The sequence below is a fragment of the Lipotes vexillifer genome, unplaced genomic scaffold (genome assembly GCF_000442215.2).
Source record: "Lipotes vexillifer unplaced genomic scaffold, Lipotes_vexillifer_v1.1 scaffold1035, whole genome shotgun sequence".
Taxonomy (NCBI): domain Eukaryota; kingdom Metazoa; phylum Chordata; class Mammalia; order Artiodactyla; family Lipotidae; genus Lipotes; species Lipotes vexillifer.
In genome coordinates, this window is record NW_006772073.1 from 880,440 (window position 1) to 891,394 (window position 10,955).

At 38.5% G+C, this 10,955-nt stretch overlaps 1 pseudogene; it reads left to right on the top strand.

The window, feature by feature from the left end:
• Nucleotides 1–343: 343 nt before the first annotated feature.
• LOC103073722 (WD repeat domain phosphoinositide-interacting protein 3 pseudogene) lies at nucleotides 344–10,255 on the top strand (annotated as a pseudogene).
• The last annotated feature ends 700 nt before the right edge of the window (nucleotides 10,256–10,955 follow it).

A 10,955-nucleotide genomic window follows, 5' to 3' on the forward strand; every position in this document is an offset into this window, starting at 1 on the left:
TTACACCTCACCCCCTGCCACCACCAATTACCTGCATTCAAGTTCTTAGACTCTAATTTCTGGGTGGAACCCACACTACCAAAATGACCTTCTGAGTTCACTGTATGTTTTACAGCTAGAATCCCATTGTGGTTCAAGGAACTTAACACTTATAAATTCCTAAATCTTTTTACAGTAGAGGATGCAAAAAAGAGTTGCTGATGTGCAAGAAGCAACAGGTCACAAATCAAAGCTGGCAATTGAGAGTATCAAGCGTTGTGATTTGGGTTCATATTTTAAATCTTCACTGTTTTCTCTATAATGTAGGTCCTGATCAGAAGCCACCCGGTTCTGAACTGGTATCATGGTTGCCATAGCTATGGATGGTAAAAGTTCCTGTCTTTGCCTTTTCCACAGGGGCCTCCAGAGTGAACTTTGTGAACTACATGTTAAGTCAGACCAGTTCAAATTCTCTAAATTTGGTACTCGGCTTCACGTTTATGTAGATTTGCTTTTTGGAGTATGTGGAAGAATGAGAGTGGGGATAGCAAGTGGTGGTAGGAAGTACGTAACTATCTAAAATATTTTATTCCTAAACTTGATTACACATAAAAATAACCTGGAGAAAAAATTTTTTGAAAATATGAATTCTTGAGCTCCACCCCAAAGGTCCTGACTCCATTGATCTAGACAGAGATCCTGAGATCTATATTCTTAAAAGCTTCCTAAGAGATTCTGATACATGGCCAAATTAGGGAAATAGTGATCTAAATAATTCATGAAGGATTTTAAGAGAATTTGTTACCTAAAACTATAAATTTTTCTACCACAGGGCTGGAAACTTAGGCATTTTCTAAATCACATTTCCTTATTTTTTAGTGAGAAAAAGTCTTAACTTCTTGATTTGGGAAGAGGAGTTTAGAATTTAATTTTCAAAATAAAAGGTCTAATTTCATATGTTTTGATCTTTCTAAATATTAACACTTAGAGGTAATTTTTTACATACTTTCATTTAGAGGCATCTATAGACAAGCTTAGTTTTAAAGAAATTATGTAGAGATGTAATCACATAATAGAAAGTGTACACAGTTAATTATAATACTTCATCAACTAATTAGCATTAATTAACTATACAATTAAGATTTTGATTGAAAAAGGCAATTAAGTTGAATATAATGTCAAAACAGAAATGCACCTGAAATATGGTGCAAACTGCAAATTATAGTACCTATGTTTCACCTTCACCTTCTTTTTGTTGCGATTCATGGGGATACCAATTATACTTAGACATATATGTAGACTTACAGAAATCGTCCAGTATCTTTTTTTTTTTTTTTTTTTTTTTTTTTTTTTTTTTTTTGTGGTACGCAGGCCTCTCACTGCTGTGGCCTCTCCCACTGCGGAGCACATGCTCCGGATGCGCAGTCCAAGCGGCCATGGCCCACAGGCCCAGCTGCTCCGCGGCATGTGGGATCCTCCCGGACCGGGGCACGAACCCGTGTCCCCCGCATCAGCAGGCGGACTCTCAACCACTGTGCCACCAGCGAAGCCCCGTCCTGTATCTTGAGACTGCTGAGTATGTGCTGAACCATTGATATAATTTATGAAACCATCTAATCTGAGCTGCCTGAATGAGAAATTTGGATATCTCACTTGGCTATTATCTGATATTCAGAAAGTCTCAATAGAATATATTTTTATTTATTTTATTTTATTTTATTTTTTGCAGTACATGGGCCTCTCACTGTTGTGGCCTCTTCTGTTGCGGAGCACAGGCTCCGGACGCCCAGGCTCAGCGGCCATGGCTCACGGGCCCAGCCGCTTCGCGGCATGTGGGATCTTCCCGGACCGGGGCATGAACCCGTGTCCCCTGCATCGGCAGGCGGACTTTCAACCACTGCGCCACCAGGGAAGCCCTAGAATATATTTTTAAAGATGTGAATATTTGACTAGTATTAAACTGCAATCAACTATAATAAGGGTCTTTGAGAAATTGGAGTCAAGCTAGCAGTTTAATAAGAAATTTACTTTTCTGAAAGCCAACTTTATATTGAGTCTGATTTAAACCTTTGGATCTCTCCAAGAGCAGTGCTTCAAGTTCAGTCTCTTTTATCTAATCTTATTTTGCCTGTGACTGCTTCTTTTACATCTGAGAATCCCTTATTATGAGTCTTAGAAATAGAACATTTGATTATGAGTCATTAGTGGAGTTTAGGGCCCTCAAGGGAGTAGACAGGCTTGGATTTTGAGGTGCAGAAGCAAAGCATGGTCCAGAAAGCTTCTGTACTAATCATAGGGCATGTTGTAGGATACTCTAATACTGGTATAAAAGAAAAGAAAAGGAGAAATAAAATGCATAGTAAAAGTGCCTCTGAAACAAAGGATGAATGATGACCATGCATTTTGGCCACTGTGGAAAAAGCAGGATTTTTGACAAGCCTTTTTTCCACCCTCCCTATTTTTATTTCCTTTTCCTTCTTTTCTCCTCCACCTCCTCTGCTTCCTGCTCCTCTTCATTCTTCATCTTTGTCTTCTTCTCCTTTGAATTAAGGGGAGGAAGGGGGTTTTCTATGCTTTGTACAGTGGGTCACTCTGGAATGCTCCTAAATGATAAATTCGTCTTTCATTTTTCTTTGCAAGCTGTTTATGCTATTGTGTCTAGACTCTAGATCATACTGCCAGTGAGAGCCAATTAAGAACATCTATGTTGGGCTTCCCTGGTGGCACAGTGGTTGAGGGTCCGCCTGCTGATGCGGGGGACACGGGTTCGTGCCCTGGTCCAGGAGGATCCCACATGCCGCGGAGCGGCTGGGCCCGTGAGCCATGGCCACTGGGCCTGCGCGTCCGGAGCCTGTGCTCTGCAAAGGGAGAGGCCACAACAGTGAGAGGCCCGTGTACCGCAAAAAAAAAAAAAAAAAAAAAAAAAAGAACATCTATGTTAATATCAAGGCCACCAAGTGCGCGGATTATCAGACTATGCTTATGCTTTAGCCATACATAGAACTCTACAAACAGTGGTGGGCTGGTCGGACAAGCCCCTGGGGCTGGGGGTGAGGGTTCTGATTTAAAGTATGTGCTGATTTCTGTGGTTTAAAGTACTCTCACAGTAGCTGATTTCAAGATATCAGCATGATGAATTGAATTTAGAGTTAGGGAAGAGAGCCACTTTGCACTCTGCTTGTTTTGTGAATCAGCTGTATCTTTTCTAAAGCCCAGAGTGAGCTACTAGGTGATTGATGTGGGACAATTTAAGTTTAAATGTAAAGAGCATGTGTCACTATAGGAAAGAGAAGGGAAATTCTAATGTAAAAATTGCTTGGGAAGTTTTTTATGAGAGTTAACTGAAACTGAGGGAGCTATAATAAGCTCCCTACTGAAAGAGCAGGGAAACTGGACTCAAATTTCCTGGGACTGTTATTTCTGGTCTCCAAGATTAGGCACTATCAGTGCCTTCTATTAACCAGTGTTCCTTTATGTATAACCAGTAGTTACCTGCTACATCATTTACTGTAGAATATTTTGCCGCCTTCTTTCTTCATGTTAAGGATTTATCTAGCTTTGGATGCCATCTGATTTATTGAGGAATAAATAGGGAGGTCTCCAGGTAATATATCAGTACCCAGATGTTCAGAGAGTTCATATCCATCTGGAAATATTTCAATGCTCAGCTCAGTAAAAGTTGCCTAAGATTTTCCAAGCCCAATAGCTGTCTGTTTTCTCTACATTATACCAGACTTGAAGGGGCTACAGCTTCTAAAGTGGGACAGGGGAATGGGAAGTGTTCCCATTAGAATTAGAATCACAAAAATTTGGTCAAACTCATTTGTGATCACAAGTTAGGTTTTCTATTTAAGAAGTTGATAATATTGATTATTTAGTCATAAATTCTTTTATATGAATATCCATTAGATGGATACCTTCATGAGAGCTAAAAGTAAGTTTTTTTCACCTAAACTTATGCTGCCCCTTATCACTGTTTCCCCTAGATATGATTCATTATATCATAGGACAATGGAAACTAGAATGCAACTCCTCTTAAATATTTAAATGTGTCATGAGACCAAAAGCATATTTTAGGTGATTTGAAGTAGATTCATAATCTGAACAAAATAAATTAGTGCTGTGATGATTTTAGTATCAGAAATCTTTTGGTTCAATGATGTTTCTAATTACTCAGCCATAAAAAGAAACGAAGTTGAACTATTTGTAGTGAGGTGGATGGATCTAGAGTCTGTCATACAGAGTGAAGTAAGTCACAAAGAGAAAAACAAATACCGTATGCTAACACATATATATGGAATAAAAAAAAATGGCTCTGATGAACCTAGGGGCAGGACAGGAATAAAGATGCAGAGGTAGAGAATGGACTTGAGGACACGGGGAGGGGAAAGGGTAAGCTGGGATGAAGTGAGAGAGTAGCACTGACATATATACACTATCAAATGTAAAATAGATAGCTAGTGGGAAGCAGCTGCATCGCACGGGGAGATCAGCTCGGTGCTTTGTGACCACCTAGAGGGGTGGGACAGGGAGGGTGGGAGGGAGATGCAAGAGGGAGGGGATATGGGGATATATGTATACATATAGCTGATTCACTTTGTTATGTAGCAGAAACTAACACACCATTGTAAAGCAATTATACTCCAATAAAGATGTTAAAAAAAAGCCTATATAGTAACATGAAAATATGTTAGAATATTATAAAAAATTGTAAGAATCCAAATTATATGTAATTATTCACAGACCTATGCATAGACTGTAGAAAATACACTGTATTTTTAATATATAGCAAAACTATGGATAGTTAATATTATTTTTTATTTTCTAAATTGTACATAATAGCAGTATATTACATAAAAATTTTAAAATAAATTTATAAATAATCACTCAGTTCATAATTAAAACAATTACCAAAAGAAAATCAAAATCTTTAAAAATTTTGGCTTTATCTCTATATGGGAAGAATATCTTAATTTCTTTTTATGCTCGTTAACTTTCAAATCCTAGATCAAGAATTTAAAGCCTGCCTTTAAAATTTCTCACAAAAAAAAAGATTTATAGAGTTTTAGAAGTGAACAGACACTACTCCCTGTGATTTTTATTCATCTTCCAAATTGAAACCTTCCAAACCTTTTTCGTCCGTGAGTCAAAGTTTCTAATGACTTAATTTTTCAGGAAAAGTAGGGCAGAGTTTGATGGTCAAAGGACATCTTCAGAAATCAAGTGAGGTCAGAGATCACTGAGCAGATCCATACCATCTGGGAGGCCAGAGCCAACAGAGACGGTTAAATCTTGAAAACACAATTTACCAGAGGCTTTGAAAGTTCTCTGAGGGTCTCTTATTGCTTTAGGCATTTCAATTTTAATTTTATCCCAGGTTAAATGAAGTTATTGTTATTTTAAATTATAAAATATGTGCTTGTTTTGGAGGATACAATATATGGGAAGAGAGAAAGATGAATAAAGACAACATTCCTGCCCCATGAAGGCAAAAATGGCTAACATTTGGTTGTGTTTCCTTTCAGTATTTTTCCATGAATATTTTTGCTCACAGGTAATTTAAAAATATTACCGTATGCACAATTTAAGTTCCTATTTGGCTTCTTAACAGCCTAACATAAGAATCGCTCCACATTACTTCTGGAAACACTAAATAAGTTTAAATTGTTGGATCAAAAATAGGAAATTACACAGTAGAGTAGAAAACCCACTCAGGTGGGGACTGAGAGTCATGGGGTTCAATCCCCAACATGTCTGTGTTTGGAAGTACAAATATGGTACCAGTTTCTGTGGCTGGCAGGGAGGATGGAATAGGTGGACCAGAATGAGTTGGTGCAAACAAATCACCTAATAAGGGTGTTAAAATACAGATTTCCTAACTGTAGGTACAAATATTCTGATTCAGCAACCTTAAGGTAAGACTCAGGGGTCCGCATTTTTAATAAGGACCTTGGGTGATTGTATTGCAGGAGATTCTGGGACCACCCATTGAAAATCAATGGATTAGATCACATTTTGTTTTCAAAAATGGTTATGGAGGAGTTGGAAAAGTCCATAGACAATAGAGGACATGCAGGAAAAATACTAAAGTTACCAGCACTGCCTCTCTTGAGTCCAGGAAACCCACAATAAGCAGCTCCTTAGGCGTAGCTGGTCAAAGGGCTACAGCCACACTCCTCAAGGCCCACAGTCTTTTCCAAGCTGTGCCACCATTCTTTACTTTCATAGCATCCTTGCTTTTCCTGTCTCTTCCCTTCATGAATGCTTCCCATGACCTTTCAAGTCTCAAGTTTAGTTAATGGTAGAGTTCATACTGGAATGTAGGTCTCTTGACTCTTTTCCAAGGATGTTCCTGCTGCACCATCCTTCAAATCCTAAATTTCAGGGTTCCCAAGCAATATCTCTTTCAGGAAGCCTTTCCCAGTTCTTCAGTCTTTTCTGTGTTTCTACAGTAACTCCCCGCACTCCTGTGAGCTTACTTCTTTCATTATGTTTATAATACAATTAGTTCACTTACCATTCTTCCCTACTAGACTGAGTTATCCTAGTGCCAAGCATAGTCCTTGGCACAGAATATACACACAATAATGTTTAATTAATTAACAAATTTTAAGGCATTTATGGTTAAAAGGACATAGCAAATCTACATGGTGTGTTTTCCTCTCCTTGGTTAAGCTCTGTGTTTTTTCAGTTGCCAATATTTTGAAGTTTCATCTCTTGTTTAGGCAGCATTTATAGTAATTCATCTTTTCTGAAACAGCAGGAGTGTATCATTTCACTCCACTACACATACATCTTGAGGTAGGATTTCTTTTTAAATTTATTTATTTCAATTGCTTGGCCTGATTTCCATCAGAGGTTTCATTTTAAGTTGTTATTTTGTCCTCTGACCAGAATTACTACTCTGTAAAGGAAAGGAATAAAGTGTTCAAAGAAGATAGTTATGTCTATTGGCACTATATTAAAATGCAAATGCAAAGCAAACTGGAAGAAGTCAAGCTGCCAAATAATCTGGATCATTTCTGAGTCCAGGAGAAAAATTCAAATTACTCCTTTTCTCTATAGCAAGCCATTGCAAGCCTCTACATGCTTATTCTCTGAAAGAAAAACAAAACTAACTACAGAAGTGAACCGGAGGATATTCATTCTTCATGCTAGGTTACCCAATAAGAGCACCCACTGACACTTTCTAACATATTTTCAAAAATAAACTTTTATTTGAAAATATATTTATAATGCAAATTATTTCTGAATCATTTTGGGTTTCAAGGAAACCCCAGCCCCACCTTCTTAGCCCTCAAACTGTCTCCAGATACCTTTCACACCTGTCAATAGACCTAAATATTGACCCTGTTTTGTTTACCTGTTGGCAGTCATTACCTTTGGGGATTCCCTTCACCTAAGACTCTCAGAGTTGTATAGAATCCATCCAGCTCCTTGCTTTCTTGTAAAACTTGGACATAAGGCTTCATAATTGAAGAATTTCCTTGCTAACCCTCATCTCAATATGTTGTCTGACTCTCTATTACCTCTCTAATTTTATCCCTTCCATTCTGCCTTTGCCTTACTCCATTCTAGCTTCTTTGATCTCCTTGCTGGTCCAAAGCCACCGAACACTCCTGACCCAGGGCCATCATCCTGTCATCTTTGCTTGCAATGCTACTCCTTTTCCCCTGGAACTCAGCTTATCCTACCTCCTCACTCCCTTTGGGGTCTTTATTCAAATGTCAGCTAAGTAAAGAGGCTGCATTCTCTATTTCTTCACTCTGCCTCATTATTTTTTTCACAGCATTTATCACTCATTGACACATTAGGCTGTTTAAAGTCAATTACTGTGAACCTGACTATGCTAACATGAGAACAATGACTGTTTTCTTTATGGCTCATGCGCCAGCACCTAAAAAGGTGCCTGGCACATAATAGGTCCTTAAAAATATTTAGTAAATAAATGATTGATTTATTTACTATGGGGAAATAGTGAGGCAGTTTTTGAAAAGGATAAGTGACAAAAGTTCTGAGGTTTTAAAAGAGCATTTAAAATAAAGTTCTTGATCTTTATATCTTAACTTCTTTGGAGACAGTTATTAGAACTAGTGATGTTTATAGACTCAGTTTTCATTTCTGAGAGGAATCCCATCATTGCTGTCTCCTTTTTCACACCCTTGACTTTAAAACAGAATTCCATTTTCTGTAGGAATGCAGGTTTGTGTCAAAAAATTATATATAAAAGTGGCATCATAAGTACATTCTGTTCTTTGGTTTATTTTTAGGGTCTAGAATTTATCCCTTGTCCTTGTTTTCTCCAATCTTATAAATCTCTTTTCTTGGTTGTCATAAACTATCATATTTTACAATAACAGTAAATATATGAAATTTAAAAGTAGTACATTACAAACTATTTGGAAAATTGGAAAAAGAAGAAAAATCACTCTTAATTCTACTATACCACAACAGCCATTGGTTATATTTTGATGATTCCCTTCTAGACTTTTTTCTACCCATATATAATTTTTGAATTTTATTTATTTTTTGTATAGCAGGTTCTTATTAGTTATCCATTTCCTGCATATTAGTGTATTTATGTCAATCCTAATCTCCCACTTCATCATACCACCACCGCCCCACCACTTTTCCCCACATTCTGTTTTATAACTTCATGTTACATAAGACTAATACAAGAGTACCCATTTCTGTCAAAAAATAACCTTCACAGTGTAACTTTGAAGGATAAAATAATTCTCTTGATAAATCCCCAATAATGAGACATTTAAGTTATGTCTAATTATTTTTTAGCTTCCTAAACTATACTGAGATGTTCATTTGTGTGGAGAAATCTGTAAATTTATCCGTAGATACTTCTATTGGCTAACTTCTAGATGTAGAATTGTAATCTCAAAAAGCATGGCTATTTTTAAGGCTTTAGAAGTACACTCACAAATTCCCTTCCAGAAAGACTGTAGCAGTTTACCAGCAGTGCAAGAGAGTGACTATTTATGGTGTCTGTGTTAGTTAGGGTTCTCCAGAGAAACAGAGCTAATAGGATATAAAAGGAGATTTATTATGAGGAATTGACTCACACAGTTATGGAGACTGAGAAGTCCCACAACCTGCCATGTATAAACTGGAAACCCAGGAAAGCCAGTGATGGGATTCCCTCTGAATCAAAGGCCTGAGATTGTGGGGAGCTCATGACGTAAATCCCAGTTTGAGGGCAGAAGAAGAGATGAAATATCCCATCACAAACAATAGGCAGAAAAGGGGGCACATTCCTCCTCCTTCAGCCTTTTCGTGCTATTCAGGCCCTCACCGGATTAGGTGATGCCCACCCACATTGGGTAGGGCAATCTACTAAGTCAACGATTCAGATGCTAATTTTATCCAGAAACACTTTCACAGACACAAATATAATGTTTAATCAAATATCTTGGCATCCCCTGATCCAGACAGGTTGACATATAAACTTAACTATCACAGGTCCACCCCTTGTCAACTTGGCACTCATATCCATCTCTTTAAGCCATACTTAATTTCCATATAAAAACAGTAACAAGGTTATAATTCCACCTAACATGGTACAACTTGCATGCAGCAGAAAGCCTAACCCTTTTGCCAGAAGAGGAGCTCTTGAAAAAGAACATGCTCATTAACCTAGACTTTTCCACAGAATTCAAGGAAGCCAAATTGAGGTGAGACAGAATTGTCCCTTTGGACCTTGTGATTAAGGTGTTTACATGCGCACACAACCCCTACCAGTTAGTTGCATGTCTTTAAAACCTACTATAACTCTAAAGGCCTTTGTGTCTTGTGTCCCAGTAGTAACAATCCCTTCTTGGACTTCCCAGACACGTACGTGAGTCAGGTGCAGCTTGTGGACCTGGCCAGCACCAGGATGCTGCCAGTGGACATCCCCGTACAGGAAGGTATCCGGAGCTGCACTGCTCTTGACCTGTAGGGAAAAAGAATTGCAATCTGAAAAAGGGACTCATGAGAATATTTGCTGCTTCTATCGGGGCATTGAATCCAGGAACTATGAAGAACATCTCAAGCAGTAAATATTTATCATAGCATGCTTCCCTCATCTGTGTATCTAGTGACCATGGCACAGTGTACATTTTTGCTGCCAAAGATCCAAAAGAATAAACAGTCTAGTTTGGCATCAGCCAGTTTCCTTCCAAAATACTTCATTTCCAAATGGAGTTTTCCCAAATTTCAGGTTCCCTCAGCTGATCACCCCATTGAAGTGCTGGGTGTGTCTCTCAGACCCCTCTGGGGCTAACGCTGGCACACTGTGGACCTGTGGGTAAAAGGCAGGAAGGGATTGCCCCAATGACCTTTGGCCTCAAAGCCACATGAAGTCTTTTCCTTTCCTAAGGAAGGCGTTCCATTTATTATTATTATTTATTTATCTCAGTTTTAGGAAGTGACATTTTAGCACTTGTTATTCTATTGGAAAATTTTACCACACTAACCCTCAGTTCAAACTAGTAGTGATTGATGGGTACATATGTTGAGTAATGCACACGGAGTTTTCACGGGAACAGAAACATTTGTAGAGATTGATAGAGCAATTCTTTTCAGACAATATACACTTTTCTAGACATTCACACTAAAACAAAAAAAAAGCAGTTTTCTTAGTTTGATCTTTTCACTTCTTCATTTGTTTTGTGCAGGCATGTCTTCTGAACTTTTTTTTTTTTTTTGTGGTACGCGGGCCTCTCACTGTTGTGGCCTCTCCCGTTGCGGAGCACAGGCTCCGGACGCACAGGCTCTGCGGCCATGGCTCACGGGCCGAGCCGCTCTGCGGCATGTGGGATCTTCCCGGACCGGGGCACGAACCTGTATCCCCTGCATTGACAGAGGCGGACTCTCCACCACTGCACCACCAGGGAAGCCCTCTTCTGAACTTTTGCGTCTGTAAAATAGCGCTCTGGATGAAGCAAACATGAAATCCATAAATCAAAAGTTCTTTGATTATA